This window comes from Hyperolius riggenbachi, chromosome 1, assembly GCF_040937935.1.
Source record: "Hyperolius riggenbachi isolate aHypRig1 chromosome 1, aHypRig1.pri, whole genome shotgun sequence".
NCBI lineage: Eukaryota > Metazoa > Chordata > Amphibia > Anura > Hyperoliidae > Hyperolius > Hyperolius riggenbachi.
In genome coordinates, this window is record NC_090646.1 from 427,931,457 (window position 1) to 427,948,794 (window position 17,338).

The 17,338-nt window shown below is 40.9% G+C and overlaps 1 protein-coding gene across 6 annotated transcripts in view; it reads left to right on the forward strand.

Moving 5' to 3' along the window:
* Positions 1-17,338, forward strand: part of NTRK2 (neurotrophic receptor tyrosine kinase 2) — a 384,661-nt gene that overhangs the window by 193,200 nt on the left and 174,123 nt on the right. The gene's annotated exons all lie outside the window — the stretch shown is intronic.

Genomic DNA, 17,338 nt, shown 5'->3' on the forward strand with positions numbered 1-17,338 from the left:
GGGGGCAGGGTGCAGACAAGCCCCCCAGATGCTGCCACCGCTGTTTGAGCCCATTTGCACCCCGCCCCCCACAACACCCCCAGGAAGAAAGAAACACAATTGTATGCTGCACAAGAGAAAGGGATGTGTGCTCTGACCATTCAAATCCTGACTTAAATACTGGCTGCCTCAAGTCTATTGACTAATTAAAATGGCAAAGCGTTTGCATGTTGCATTCACCCACCAGAATATGCAGGATCTAAACTATTCACACTTTTGTCTATTTAGAATTAATATGTTCTGCATTTGTGCAGTATAACTGAGGGTAAATATCGCTGAAGCATTGAAACAGGCTGCCTGCCTTATTGTCAAACGCATATTCAGTGGCGTATATTTGATAAAGGCACCAGTTGAAAAGGGCAAAAGAAATAGCCCGTAGTAGAATATTGTTAAATTTGCAGATATTCTACTACTTTATTCATATAGTCAAATTTTACTATGCCCTAACCTTTTCCTGCTCTCACACAGAACCCCATCCTGCCTGGTGGTGCCTAACTTTAACCTCCCCTGGTGGGTGCCTAACCTATTACCTTAACCCCGCCCTGGCGGACATCTAACCTTAACCCACATCTCCCGTGAACGTCTAAACTCTTTCCCCATGTCCTGGTGAAAATACCTTTTTCAACAGGATGAACCTTTTTTTAACTGGTCCGATTCAGCTTGCTAGTCCTTTTCATAAGGTAAAATTGCAAGAAATCAAATCCCACCCCCTACTAAGATGTTTATTAACCAGGCACACCATTTTCATGTTCTGAAAAATACTGTATCATAATTATAATAACAAGTGACTGGTGGAAGGTGGAAATGACCCCCACCCTGAAATAGCTGTTCATTTTAGAAAAAAAATAGAAACTTAATATAAATCACTGATAATATTATGATTTGTCTACTTTCTATGTGAACAAAGTTGACTACTGTGAAGGATACCATTTTTTTATGTGGTTTTGCTTGTTAAAAAGATGGGATTACCATACTTTTAAGTAAAGTATTTTTGTAGTATTTATGCATTTATAAAAAATAATTTTTAACATGATATTAAAGGACCACTATTGGGAAAAAATTTACATTTTAAAATTGAAAACGCGTGTGTATGAATAAAATGTAGATTTTTTTTCCAGAATAAAATTTGCCTATCTCACTGTCTGAACGATCGGTCAGGTTTTGGAGTAGTCCATCTCCTCCTGGGGGATTATCTGGGTTTTCTTTATTTACAAAAGCACTTATTTAGTGGGAGTTGCTCAGTCTAACTGCCAAAATAGTGTTCAAGTGAGTAGTGAGTCCAACTGGCATCCTTATATAGATACCTTCCATAAAGTACTTCCCAAAAGAAAAAAAGGAAATACTGATAATTCTCTGTAAGGTGATGGACTAGTCTAAAACCTGACAGATCTTTCAGGCAGTGAGATGGGAAAAAAACAAATTTATTGTACATTTTATACTAGAACAAATGTATTTACATATTCATACACATGCATTTTACATTTTGCAATTTTTCACTATAGTGGTCCTTTAATGTTATGTTAAAAAGTATTTTCTATGAATAAACTTTAGCCACTGATTGTGTTAGTAGCCGCTGGACCTGCATAACTTAGATGTGTCAGTATTGATAATTTGGTGACCCTCACTATATTATTTGCTAGTATTTGTCTTATATGCTCTTCTTGGTTTTGGAATTCATATTTTTTAATGTGAAGAAATGCCAGTTTTTGTACTTGAGGGGCCATTTTTCCAGATTCATGCTCAGCTATTATTAAATATAATAGTATTGGAAATGTATTGGAATCTGTTGTATACATATTTTATCCTATTTTAAATGTATTCAAAAAGAATGATTTGAGTGGCCATTTTTGACATACAGTATTTTATGATTTATATATGTCACATTGTTCAATCCTGGATGTACGCTTAATTAAAACCATTCTAGTTTGAAAAATCTTGGACGGCAGGCAAGAACAGAAAGACGGAATAAAAAGTTTGTTGTGCATGACGCACTAATTACCATGCGGTTTTGTGCTTCCTCTAGGGTGATGTCAGACATGTTGGCAGTGACAGGGCCTAGTATCTACACCTCAGCTTACAACATTCACATGTGATAATAGAGCTCTTTATATTGGCTGGTAGACTCTGACTAGAGATGTCTGTAACCCATTAAAATAAACAACGTTAGACGTTTTTGAAACAGAATCTACTTTATGCAGTATCATGAACGATATGCTTGCACATGAAACAACTCTGCAACACTGTTTTACAGTGCTGATATTTTAATGGGTTAGAGTTACAGTCTGGGAAGATAGCTGCAATGAAATGTGGGTATTTATGTGAACGAAAGAGGGAGAGATTTATCCAGACAGGCACAAAGGAATGGAAGTGGAGCATTTACCCTCTGCAACCAAGCAGCTTTCAGATGTTAAGACACAAAGATTCTGAATGGTTGTTCTACTCCTGTGCTTGTTTTCTTTGCATCTACCTGGATAAAGCTGCAGGGTCCAGAAATAGGTTCACAAACAGGATTTATTAACAAGGTACTTAGGACTGGTTCTCGACTTTCTACTCCACAAAGTAAACTTTTGAGAATGCAACACCCCTCACCCCCACACACACCCACAAAAACGCTGAATCACAGCTGCCCGATGCTACCTTGAACCACTTCACCATCATTAGGCCAATCACTGCACTTGATCAGTAGCAGTGACCCATCAGATGTCACTACTATTGATTGAGTGCAGTGATTGGCCCGCCAGCAAGACCATTGGCACCAGTTAGCAAAAGGGGCAGGGTGGCTGTGATTGGCCGGTCTGGTGTCAGCAGCTCCGCCTGATTGGTCGCATACCAAAGCTTGCCCTTTGACTAGCCTTGGTGATCTCTTAGGCACAATTTCACTTTATTCTTTGATCACTAATTGTCCAAGTTGCGGATAAAGAGTGCAAGACTGTGGGTAAAGAGTGCAAACTGCGGGTAAGAATGCAAGCCAGCAGTTTGCAAGCACAGTGCATATGACTGCCAGGAAGAAGGGGAGGCCTAACGCAGCCCTGGAGCAGGTAAATAATGCAGTGCTCTGCCACGCTTATCTAGCAGAGGAGGGAGGAGGAACCAACTCCCATAGCCCCCTAGTCCCCCTGCAGTTGCAAGGGTTGTGGAGGCTATTCACCTATGCCAAGGTAAAAGGAAGCAAGTCCAGTATTGGCTTCTAGCTACTTACATCATTAGCCATGTTTAAGGTTGTTCTATTAAGTCCTTCTTGCCTGATTTAAAAATTCTTAAGCAAAGGGACTCTTGTTCATTACAGAAAAACTATCTTCCAGAGAGAGCACACATCAATCCACATTAACATAAGTAATGCTGAGCGATTACTGGGGACTAATGCACACAGATAGTTGGCATCTGTGTTGAAGGCTCTGTTCAACATCCCAGCAGTCAAGGAGCATCAGCAACTTGATTACTGCACATGACATTGAATGGGGTCATCCACACAGGCTGTGAGAAGTTATATGGTTACTGTGCAATTCAAGTCTGCATGTAACAGGGCAGGTGCAAAAGCCAAGTGTGCAGAGAAATATAGATATACTTGCAAATGTCCTCAAGTCTAGTTATCCCAGTAACTGCATGTCCAGGCCATGAATCTAAAGAGTAGATCTAGGAAGGAGAGCCATGGATGAAGTCCAAACACAGGGGAGCAAGCATCCCAGCAACGGAGACACGCTAGAGAATCAGACGCGTTTCACTGGATATGGACCATCAGTGAGCAGTAGGTTGTTTCTTAGTGACCTGCATTCACTGTCAAACTGCTTCAGTTTCACTTTGATGGTCTCTTTTGGATAAACCTTCTTATGTTGACCATTTCTGCAATGGTGTGTAATACTTTGCTGCTTGCTGCATGCCTTGTTAGTTAGTGTTATAGGTATATGTTTGATAGTCCAGAAACAGCTGTATTACATCTGGTCTGTTGAGAGCCTCCCTATACTTTATGGTTGACTCTCTGGGCTATTAAAAAGTGTGTGGCACGTTAAACAGGCTGACTGAATGTTGTTGTACAGAATGTTTGGTTGATGATTTCATGTATGGTAGGATTTGGTTGTGATCTGACAGACGTGATTGTGAGGTGTCTATGGAGGCATGGATGATTGCAGGGTCCATGACACTGATGAAATAGTCTATCTCTATCACACTACTGCCTACATGAGAGTTTAGTGTGTATCTCCCTAGAGTGTCCCCCTTGGTTGGGCCATTAAGGATGTGAAGTCCTAGATCTGTGCAGAGGTTCAGCAGTTATTTCCCATACCCATGTCTCCATCAACAATGAGCTGTCACTGTGCAGGAAGATCCCATGACCATCCTAAAAGAGAGCATGTGCTTATCCCCTTAGTACTCTCACTTTACTACAGAGTGATATCTCAGCATTGAAGAGGTTGCCAAAGAGAAGTTTACCTTGGGCTGATCTGGTCACTAGGAATTGCACTCAAGTATGCTGAGTTCCTAGGAATTTAAAGTAATCAGGTTCAGTTTCTGGGGCAGAAGCAAATTTCCCTGCTGGGAATCTGTAAGTAACTGAGAACAGGTCCTTATAGACCAGTGTTTCTCAAACCTGTCCTCGTGACTCCCCAACGGTGCATGTTGTGCAGGCAGCCTCACCTATGCACAGGTGGGGTAATTAGTGTCTCAGCTAGGTGGATTCCATGTAGCTAAGACACTAATTACCCCACCTGTGCATAGAGGAGGTTGCCTGCAAAACATGCACCGTTGGGGAGTCACAAGGACAGGTTTGAGAAACACTGTTATAGACTATGGAATGCAGGATGATCAGAATTGGGATGATCCAGCATCGGGGGAACCAAGATACCACTTAGTTCTCTGCCTCCTGTTGAAAACCACATATAATGTAACTAAAGGATACATGTCCTATAATCATGCAACTTTTCTAGGCATTTATTAGCATTTATGTTCATAGTAGGAGTCATCTCTTTATTCAGTAATGGTGGGGGTGATGCAGCACCCTATAAGAAAAGGTACAGGAGACAAAACGGGAGCCCAGTAGTGCAATATGTATGATACCACAATATGAAGAGAAGAATAAAAAGCACTACTCACAAAGGAGGGTTGCTGGGGGCAACCAACCACAGGAAGCAGGTGGAGACAATAAACCCGACTCCACTCGGGGTGGTCCTAGCCAGGACCGGACGGTAGGTCGCTCTCTTAATAAAAAAGGTTGAGACAACCACTGTGGAGCCCCACTAGTGGTGTAGCACCACCCCTCGGACAGGCTCTGTTCGGGGGTATACTTAGCACAATAAAGGAAAGAGGCGCCCTGAGATATTAAAAGCGTTTAAAAACACTAAAAACAATCGATATTTTGAGGTAGCTTACCTCAATGACGAAATCTCTGTAAAGGTTACAAAAGATTTTTATTAGCACAAGCGGCAACGCGTTTCACGGGTCACAGCCCGCTTCATCAGGCCAATTGCAGTGCCAAATGAAAAAATTCCTTCCGCATAGGGAGCCTCCTTTTTAATATATTTCTTTTGTTCTTTGATCATATAGTATAAAAAGTTTTTTCATATAAAAATATATATAGGTGAGTATACTGCATAAAAGCCGCAATCAGATGATACACCGCATAAAGATAGCAACTTATCTAACCATAAAAATGCATGAGTCCTTCAAACACATGTATATATAGATACACATACATATATATATATATACGTATATACATGAGCCCATGCTCCCAACACACTTGGGACTATCTCAATGCAGATAAAAAACATAACTATGAAGTAAAAATCATAATTAATGCTAAAAAATACATAATATAAATATGACATAAAAATATATAATAAGATCTAATAAAAGATATATAATACAATCATGAAGACTTGGCCAGCTATTTTGTGCATGCGAGTATGAACAAGCATACACATACATATGACACAAAGCAGCATTGACTGCTCATTAAAAATAGACTGGTCACTAATAGGATAAAGGAATGTTCAGTGCTATATGGTGCTATGTATAATTATACTATATAGACAGCAGGGGGAGCTACGGGTGGTCCATACGTAAATAAAACGAATGCGACAGACTTACCAAATGAAGAAATTCCTTCCGCATAGGGAGCCTCTGTGAGGGGCTCTGCGGAACTGCACTATATACCTTTTAGGCATCTCTAATCGCCGCTATTCGGCGCGCTCGCCAGGGAGAGAGAGGAGGCGTTTCCGGATATTTCCGGATGTGACGTCATCACGTAGAGGCACGCCCGCCGGAAGTGGTAACGGCGCCATTTTAGTTTTGGGCAGTGTAATGAGAACATGCTGGGAGATGCCAGCACTATGTAAATCAATAGGGGAAATGGTGCCTACTTCTAAATGACCACTAGATGGCAACTCAAATAGTGCATAAATGTTTTAGCTACGATTAGGCAGAATATTTTTATGAGAATACAGGCTAATTAGAGAGAGAGTATGTTTGACAATAGGTTTTAATAAATCTATAGTGTATAATAGGTATTTTACTCTCAGTGGAGTCAAAGGGGATACTATTAGGATTTTTTAGTGATGTTAATTTTAAGTGACAATTGGCAAATATATTGTATGTATTATTAAATATCCAGAGTGCTAGTATGTATATATGGTCCTGGTGTGTTACACTAATAAAAGTAGCTTGGATACTATGTGAAGATTCTGGATAGGATGAACTATACAAGCAATAGGAACTAAAAAGTGGGCATAGTAGTTAGCCAAACGGCTGTACAAAAACAGTGATATAATTCATAACATTAAGCAGCGAATGCTGTAGACTAAAAATTGTGCTCTAAACATTCATTAAGGCCCTCTGGTTTGAGGGTTCGCAGTTGAAAGATCCAAAACATCTCTCTTGCCCGCAAACGGTCTATGCGATCAGGAAGGGTAAGGTTATCAGATATTTGTTCTATAGGCATAAAGGATAAGACTGTTGGATCTGAATTGTGACATTCTGTAAAATGTCTAGAAAGGCCATGTTTAGAAAATGATTTTGTGATGTTTCTTCTGTGTTGGCCAAGTCTGGCTCTTATTTGCTGGGTAGTGCGTCCAACATACTGTTTTTTGCAGGGACAGGTGATAAGATAAATGACATTAGTGGTGCTACAAGTGAATAAGCTGGTGATGTCATATGAGACCTGTGTGACCTCACAGATAAAAGAGAGTTTCCCTGGATGTAGAAAATCACAGGCTAGACATTTTGGCGATCTACATTTAATTATACTTGGAATGATGTTAGAGCCCGGTGTATAGGATTGGAGGGCTCGCGGTCTACTAGGGGCAATGATATTTTTTAGGGTTTTGGCTCTTCTAAAGACCAATTTGGGCTTAGTTTCTAACCTGGGACACAAATACGGGTCCCTCAACAGCGTGGGCCAGTGTTTATTTATTATGGACCTAATATTCCTATGATTGGAGCTATAGCGAGTGATAAAGGTGGGTTGGGGGTCTGGGATAGAGTTCACTTTGGGACTCGTATTCAAGAGGAATTCCTGATCGAGTCTTCTCGCTCTATGTCTAGCAGATTGGATCAATTGTTTAGGAAAGGATCGTTCCAAGAATTTTTCTTCCAACTTATCAGCTTGGGTGTCATAAACCGACAAATCAGAACAGTTCTTACGAATGCGCCTAAATTGACCAAAAGGTATATTGGTCTTCCATGGTTTGTGGTGCGAACTCCCATAATGAACATAGGAGTTCGCATCCACCTCTTTGAAGAATGTTTTGGATTTGACCTGACCATTCTCGATATATAATGTAACATCTAGATAATCAATCGTGTGTGGGTCTGTGTGCATAGTGAACTTGAGCCCCCAATCGTTATCGTTGATGCACTCAACAAATTTTGGTATAGCTGTCAGCTCCCCTTCCCAGACGAGTATGATATCGTCTATATATCTATAATAGGTTTTTATATTATTCCGGTATGGAGTTTGGCTCAAAAAGAGTTGTTCAAATAAACCCATCGTGAGGTTTGCATAGGACGGTGCCAGATTGGCCCCCATCGCTGTGCCTCTGGTCTGCAGGTAGGTGGTAGCTTGAAAGGTAAATAGATTGTGGGTGAGAATAAATTGAGTAGCTTGAAGTAAAAAGTTTTTTTGAGGGGTGGGCATGGTACTATCAGAGTATAAATAATGGGCTATAGATTGTAAACCTACCTCATGTCTGATGTTTGTATAGAGGGCGGTGACATCTAGAGTCACCCAATGATAATCTGGTATCCATCTAAAAGGGGTCAGTATTTGAATGAGTTGGCTAGAGTCCTTGAGATAGGACGGAAGGGTGATGACGTATTTCTGGAGGAAGTGGTCAATATATTCAGATAAAGGGGAGGTGAGGGATCCAATACCAGCAATGATTGGGCGGCCAGGAGGATTATGGAGGGATTTATGAATTTTTGGAAGAAAATAAAAAAATGGTACCTTTGGATTTGTAGTGGTAAGGAAATCTCTCTCTTCCTTACAGATTATACCTTCTTGGAATGCTCTAGAGATTAGGTTGTCATACAGTACCTTATACTGTTGGGAAGGGTCATAAGATAATGTGGAATAATATTCAGGATCGTTGAGCAAACGTAGGGCTTCCGTCACGTAATCTGCCGTATTCATGATGACTATTCCTCCCCCCTTATCGGCCGCCTTAATCACTATCTCAGTGTTATTTTTTATAGAGTTCAAGGCGGTCCGTTCTATTTTAGTGAGGTTGGATTTGGGTAAAAATTGTTCTTTTTCTAGACGTCTCAGGTCTTCTAGTACAGCCAGATAAAAAGTTTCTATGTGTGGACCTCTGTAAGAGGTAGGGTGGAACTGAGATTTTTTCTTGAATTCCGTGTGGATATACTTTTCCACACAGAAACTATCGGGGTCCATAAAAGCATCAGGGCAATCAAAGGGTTCATTAAGAAATATGGGTTGGATATTGGGGTAATTGGTCGGATTGGATTTTTTCAAATCTTTCATCATAAAATATCTTTTGAGTGTGAGTTTTCTGGTAAAAGCATTTAGATCTACAAACAATTCAAATAGATTGGACGTTTTCGTGGGACAAAACGAAAGACCACGGCTGAGGACTTGTATATCGGTTTGGGTGAGGAGATGAGATGAAAGATTAAATATGGAAGTGTTGGGTCTAGAATTGTCTAATGAAGAAGTTTCTATTTTGTCTTGTTTCCCATGAGATCCCTTCTTTTTGCCACCCCTTCTGCCCCGTTTTCGGGGCTGGAGGCTGGTCTCTTTTGGGCCTTTGAAGCTTGTGGTTGGGGTACTTGATTCTGTGATAGGGGGTTTGGGAGAAGTGGACGTAGCGGGGGGTCCTTGGTTAGGAGAGTCGGAAGATCTAAAAAAGAAGGAATATCAGACTCAGATGATGAGGATGTGAGTGAAGGTGTGACACTAAGGTCATGATGGGAAGAAGTGGAAGTTTTGAAATATTGGGGGATCGTGGAATAGGGCTTAGATCGGACTGAGGGCGTCCGAGAGGAGAGGGTCAGGGGTGTGGGAGGGTGCATGTCTGATTGTGGGGATGAATTACCTAAAGATACGGATAGGGGAGTATCAGGGGTCACATCATGTATGCTGATGTTAGCAGGATCCAGACCTAGATCCGAGCACTGTGAGGTGGGTTTTTGTGATGAGGAGGGTTTTTCTGGGGATTGAGTAGTGAGCGGAAGGGGAGAGTGAATGGTGTTAGAAGAAGGAGAAACATGACCACTCAAATCAACAGTAGGCGTGGTGAGAGGGGAGGGGATGAGCCGGGGAGGGGGGGGACAGGGTAATGCAAGAAGAGAGGGGATGGGTTTATTTGGAGCCAAAGGGTATTGGCGTCTCGGTGGATGCCGTGGACGATAGGGTACAGGACGTAATGGTGGTTTGTAAGGTCGTTGACCTGGTGGAGGTGGGAGCGGGGTTGCGATATTATTATCATTAGGTGTGCCAGAGATAGGTGTAAGTTGTGCCCCCTCCTGTGGTTCTTCCTGGATGGGGTCCCTACGTTGTTTTTTCTTGTGTTGGACATGTGCAGCGTATGCTGCTCTGTCACGGTTAAGTTTTTTCAGTTTATTTTCCATAATATCTGCTTCAAATCTGTGTAATCTATTACAAAGTGAGAAGTATAGGGACTTATACTCCTTGGTGTCAGTGTATGGGGCCAAACGATCTCTAAGTTTGGCAATATTTTCAGCAAGGTCAAGTAGTAAACTCTCCCTTTTAGTTATAATGCGCTCCATCATCCCGACGGAGCAAGACTGAAGGTAAATATACCATTCTGCAGTATATAACAAATCATTAGGAAAAGAGGTCTCTACTAGGACTCGAAGCCCCTCCGGGGCTATCTTCTCCTCTATGTATGTCTTTTGCATGGCGATATCCGCCTGATTGAAGAATTCGCTCTTTAGATAGCCCTCTAATTCATACAGCAGAGGTTTCAAATCTGGGACCTTGATAGTCTCTCGAGAGTCAGTTATTTCCTCTGGGGACATTCCTTCAGATGTTTGATTATTAAGTTTAAATTGTTCAAACAGTTTACTACGATGTTGAAAACGGTTATCGAGATTCTCCATATTTGCTAAGTCCGTAGGTCGGATCTGGTCTTCAACCGAAGTAACTCCTGCGTTTCCGGTGAGAGTCAAAAGAGACCTCCGGAGATGTGGTCAGTAATGGTGGGGGTGATGCAGCACCCTATAAGAAAAGGTACAGGAGACAAAACGGGAGGCTCCCTATGCGGAAGGAATTTTTTCATTTGGCACTGCAATTGGCCTGATGAAGCGGGCTGTGACCCGTGAAACGCGTTGCCGCTTGTGCTAATAAAAATCTTTTGTAACCTTTACAGAGATTTCGTCATTGAGGTAAGCTACCTCAAAATATCGATTGTTTTTAGTGTTTTTAAACGCTTTTAATATCTCAGGGCGCCTCATCTCTTTATTCAGCCTGGTTATGCATTTTGTAAAGCTACAATAAAGCAGCATGGCAATTGTGAGATAATATTTGCATATAATATTTGCATATTACATGGTTGGCAGCAGCTACACAGAAGCAGATAATACAGGAAATAAATGCAGATCATGTGCTTGTAGTGATAGCACACTGACCTACTCTCCACTTTCCTGCTTCTCGGGTGAACTATGCAAATTTTTACATTGATGTAAATTCCAAACTTTTATTATATATACAATAAGTAATCTAGTATATGACATTTTAAAGTTTTGTTTTGATTTTTTTCTTGCTTTCACCTAAAGTAATAAAAATCAAATGACCAAATTGTGCTGCTGTATAGTGAGCAAGAGCATTTACGCTTGGTTCACACTGGGGCATTATGTACCCTGCACAAACAGGATCTTAATGTAACCGAGGGCAAAAGGCGTTACACGTGCATTGCGACACATGCAGTGAAGCATACAGTTAATGAAAGGTATGCTTCACTGCAACTGTACATTGCCCAGTACCACACAATATGCCTCATGTTATGCCAATAGATCCATCGCACCTCAATGCTAATGCGCTGATATGAATGCCCCATTACAGTATAACTGCATTGTATTAGCAATGCGATTATATTGTGCAGTGCAGCACACCATGTCTTAGTGTGAATATAGCCTTAGTAGATTTTAATTTATAATCTAACTTTTATTACTGTCCCCTACACAGCCTGCATGGAAACTACTGTATATTGAAAGAGAGGGAAGGGGAGGGAGTGACCTTAAGCTTTCCTTAAAGGATATGCGAGCAGAGCAATAAAATCTATATTTACTTACCTGAGGCTTCGTCCAGCCCCTAGAAGTCATTTGTGTCCCTCGCCGCAACTCCGGTCTTCTCCGGGGTCACACTGGCAGCCTCTAAGGATCACACACCCCGGATGGGTAGGCGTCCTCTATGCATGTGGCTGCCCCCGCACTAGAATGCACCCATGTCACCGAGAGCGTACTGCACCTGCACAGTAAATTGTACTAGGGCTGGAAGAAGCTCCAGGTAATTTAATTGCTTGTCTCTGATATTCTTTAAGAGGTATAGCTACAGGAAGAGCAGACCCTGCATCTGCAAAGGGCCAAAGGCTATGGAGGTTGCCAACTTTTATCCACCTTTCAGCACAGGACACCCTCTCCAGAGCAGGTCTTGTTACGGCCACACTGGTTATGGATTGTGGTGGCCATACTTGTTGGGTGTCCCCTATCAGGGGGTCACCTTAGTGTGTGGGGAAGCACCATTTGGGGGTAGGGGTAAGGGAATTTGAATACAAGGAAACTGTATGTGTATACGTTTTTTTGTTTTTTTTTTACTAATTGAACTTACAGTGATGCAGGTTGTCTGAATTTAGCTGATCTTTCAGGCATATTATTACTTTTATTCATTTACATAGTGCAGACCTTTTTTTTTTTTTGCAGCGCATTACAGCGTATACTGAATAATTCATATATGTATCTGTTTCTCAGAGGAAACTTTACAAGACAAAAAGAAATAGAGTTGCAGTGCATGTCCTTTTTAATACTGAACTGAAGGCATGGCTTGTACACATAGGGTGCTTCACTTAACAAAAACAACCTCACATGCTGCTGGTTCAGGATATCACAGACGCTTGGCAGTTCTGAACTTGCTACAAAGGCAGTGGGTCTGGAATGCTTTTCCTCTGGACTTTGATTAGTTACGACAGTTTTGTTTTTGTTGGCTGATCGTTATAAGCTATAGTCATAGGTTATGAGTGATGGAATTTTGTATCCACCCTTGAAAACCCCTTACCTGGAACGTGAACATGTAGACGTTAAGATTCATTGATGCAATAGTGCCTTGAGGTACTATCATGAAGTAATGTGAACTAGAGATGTCGTAGTGAATAATCATGCAACAAGCAAATAAGGTATGTGTAACTGAGTATGGTAACTATTTTAGTGTGTGGGGCCCCAGATCCTCTGCAGTAACACACATTGCCAAAAAAAGGCACAACAAGTGTGCTGTGTAACTCTTATTTTGCTATGTTTTAAATTGCCTTATTCACTTTTTTATTGGTGAATTTTACTTCCTGATCAGTATTGCATTTAACACTGGAGGTCTGTGAACCTACTTTCTACACCCTCTTCTATTTCCTTATTATTTACAGACACCCTTCACAGCAGCCTTTATACTCAGTATATGAGACATCAGTATTGCTCAGTCCTCCAGCTTCCCCATGCCTCTCCCCTTTTCATGCAAATCTTTACCGCTGCCCATTCTTATATCTGTGCGCTTTAGTCAAGTCGTATAACTACTGCCTGCATATCCCTTGTTGTTCCTGTCCATGTACAGGAAGCAGGAAAGCCATTTGCAAAACATGATAGATAGTAGAGAGCAATGATCAGAGCTGCTCTACAGACCACGGGTGTAAAGCTACATACACACTCAAAGGAACTCAGTCAGCAGACAATTTGCCTGATCTATAAGTGACAGCGAAAACAGAGCACATTGTTGTTACCCTTCTCATTCCACCCACCAGAAGTTGCACCATCATGCGCTGAAACGCATAGCTCCCAACTGTCCCTTTTTTCTGTCTCTTTGGGAACCAAATCCCTCTATCCCTCTTTCATCTTCATTTGCCCCTCTTTCAAAACTGATATACTTATCTGTGTAAATATATGTATTTTTCTACTTCAAAATGTGTTTTATTGACTCTAAACTTTGTTCTTATCATTTAACCACTTTAAGGTCCACAGTGTTAAACCCTCTTAAAGACCAGGCCATTTTTCTGCAAATAGGCCACTGCAGCTTTAAGGCTTTGCTGCAGGGCCGCACAACTCAGCACACAAGTGTTCCCCCCCCCCTTTTCTCCCCACCAACAGAGCTCTCTGTTGGTGGGGTCTGATCGCCCCCGTCCCCCCCACCAGATGTTTATTATTTTTATAAATATTTATTGTATTTATTTTTTTATAAATTTTCTAATTTATTTATTTTTTGTAATGCCCTCCCTCCCCCCAGTCAGCCAATGGTCGGCTGTCATAGGCTTCAGTCTATGAGAGCCGATCGCTCTCCTGTGCCCCACGGCTGTCCCCAGTACAGCGTTGCTGTAGATCACAGCACTGTACAATGTTTATAGACATCGATCGCCGCTGGGAGACCAAGCGGAGATGCGCGTGCATCAGCGCATGCGATCTCCTGCTAGCCCCATAGGAAGTCATTCACGCCAATCAGCATGGAGCAGTCCTGGGGCTGCCGCCGCATTCACACCGATTGGCGTGGAGCGGTCCTCTAGTGGTTAAATGAATATATTTCTTATTATCAAATGTTAAAATGAAGGAAAACTAATGATCATGTAACAGACCAGTGGGGTTTAACTGATAAAACTACATCTTTTGGTTCTGAATTCTTTGTAATTTGCATGACTAGGGGTGTGGCCAGGTGTGATTAGAGGTGTGGCAGTAGTATGTCTTAAAGTGTCCCTCTTTCTTATCTCAAAAGTTGGGAGCTATGGAACAGAGGTATGGAACAGTCATCCCTCATCCTCTTCCCACGGTGATAGGCACCATATATTCCAGGCAACTTTGGGCTCCATCATAGGCACCCATGTTAATAGTGGCTATATGTAAAAATTTGCCTGATTAAATAGCTGGCAGTCCACACTGGTTACAAATAGCAAGTGCCTTCCCTGGCACACCATTTCTGCATATAGCCACTATTAAAATGGGCACCTATAGGCCAAAATATTTATCATATTTGGCGGTGAAGGTAGCGTGGATGTTAATGGGTTTGGGGGGCCTTAGAGTTATTCTTGGGTGGAGAAGGAGCGTTCATGTGAGAATAGGATCAGGTTTAGCAACAGTAAAATATCTGTAAAATTTACTATTTTTCTATTGAAATGGCCACTGCCCAATAGTAGAATGTCTGTAATTTTACTGATATTCGACAAGCCGTTTCCTCTGGGGTCCACATTTTCCTGTCACCCAATTTACACGTACGCCTCCCCCTAGCAACAGCACATGATGTTCTGTTACACTGGAGTGGCACATCCGCACAGTGCTTGTTCCCAGCAGTGTCACACACAAGATCGAGCTTGATCCTAATGGGCGACAAATATAATGCAACTGTACACACCTTGACCCTTTCACACAGCAATGCAGAGAGATAGTAGAGGTGTGCCCAGTATACACAAGTCATAGACTGCCAATATTGAGGAGGCATGTGTACACCTTAGGTAGCCATAGATTCTCAGATCTCTTTTAGGGTAGTCAAAATCAGTACTTATGGTATACGGTACATCATTTATGGAGCAGTTTGAGATTTATTTAAATCATTAATGCCATAAAGAAGTACACTTATTCTGTTACTATATGCATATATGTTTGATTGCTGTCCAGAATTGAGCTTTAATTATTAATTTATTTTTATGATACCTTAATTAAACTTTAAGCGTAAACTGTGGCTTGCCAGTCTTTTGTGGAAAAACATTTCTTTTTAGTGGATTATCAAGATTTTGCCATATTCCTTTCTTATAGCATCGAATTGTTTCAAAAAGTCTAGATGGATGTCTAACAAATATTTAAACATAATCATAAATCTTTTATCTTCTTAAAACAGTTGTGTTAACATATAAATAACATTGTTGATTTGCCTAATTCAAATCATGCCTCTGCTTGAGGTTAAATATAACTTGTTTTGTTAGTCATACCTAAAATGTAGCCGAAGCGGTGAGGTTAGGAAGCTAATGCCAAGTCCAGAAATGGGTTCATTGCCTTGGTAAGATGCTATTATTATTATTATTATATGAACAACAAAGGCAGACATGTCGGCTATGAAACAGAAAAATATCTATTTAGTTATGCAATTCGAAGGAAAATAAAGATGATCTGGCCACTAACTATGCAATCTTGGTTGTAAAAATTTTAACACATCTTTGTAGTGTGAGGGACGACCTAAGGTATTCTGCTACACAGATTTGGTAAAAGTGGACAAGATTGTATAAGCAACTGGCACCTTGAAAGCAGTAACGCAATCAGATATTACCTTTCACCAATGCACATCCAGAACAGTGAAATTTGTATTGTTGGAGCTCAAATTCAGGATTCTACATTAAAAAAAGCCTAATTATCCATACGCTGCACTTCAGCACCCAGAATCTGTAGAGGTGGGAAGGTTAGGGTTAGGCTGATGAGAGGGGAGGGTTAGGCTGATGAGAGGCGGAGGTTAGTAGTTGGCACTGAAGGTGGGAATTATTGTTAGACACAGGAGAAGGCAGGTTAATTTTAAGCAGTGGAGAGGGGTGGTTAGTGTTAGGCAGAGTAGAGTGGCGATTAGTGTTAGGTACTAGAGAGGTGAAGGTTGGTGTTAGGCATGGGCCTGCACATTCGGGAAGAAAACCCATTTTTTGTCACTTCACCAGCCAAGATGTGATGTATTCTCTTAAATCTAACCTAGGACAACCTAAATGTATTTAAAAAAACAAAACTTATCACTGTAGGTGTGTGAATTTGACTGTAATCTCACAACTAAACTACTAAATAAATTGCCTTTCTGCAAGCTTTGCTATGGTCTAATATAAAGCAGGCAATGGTTTTTCAAACTTTGCTCACCTAATAAATCTATTGCAGTCATGCCCACAGAACCTTAGTTTATAAAGCAGCATGTATTGATATAGTGTGTCAACATGATAAAGCTAAAATCATTGCAATACTATGTTGTCTATTCTCCAACTACTGACCATCTTTTGTCATACATTTCCTTTTCACTGAGTGCAAATATATACCATGATCCTGATTGGAGCACTGCCCAGTGTTAGCCTCTGTTGGCAAAACTTCCCTTGAGCTGTCTTGGCAGCTGGAGTCATTTTTCAATGTCACAGAGGTCTCTCTCCTTGCAGTAATAACATGAAAAAATGACACAGACATGAACAAAATGTTACACATCAGGCTTATTCATTGAAATTTATTTGACTGCTTCAGCATGTCACTTTCAAACCAATGCATAATGTATAATTTCAATTTCCACCATCAGCCTGGACAACGGGCCTACATATAGGTCCACCTATCCTGAAGATGTTATCAAATTTAATAATGCAATTCATGGCAGTGAGATAATCAGCTTAACAAATCACAGTTCAGGACCTGCATGTTAGAGATGGGATATATTTGGATACACAAACAAAAGTGGCTACCTTATACAGTATGTGACAATGAGAATTTGGTATATTCTGCCAATGAATCAATCAGTTCTCTTGTTACTAGATATTAGTTGATACTAAGTCAATTTATTGGAGAAAACAGTGAAGCAATTCTTTTCCACATAGCACCTCTCTTTTATTATTAATAATATTATTATAATATTTATAATAATAAT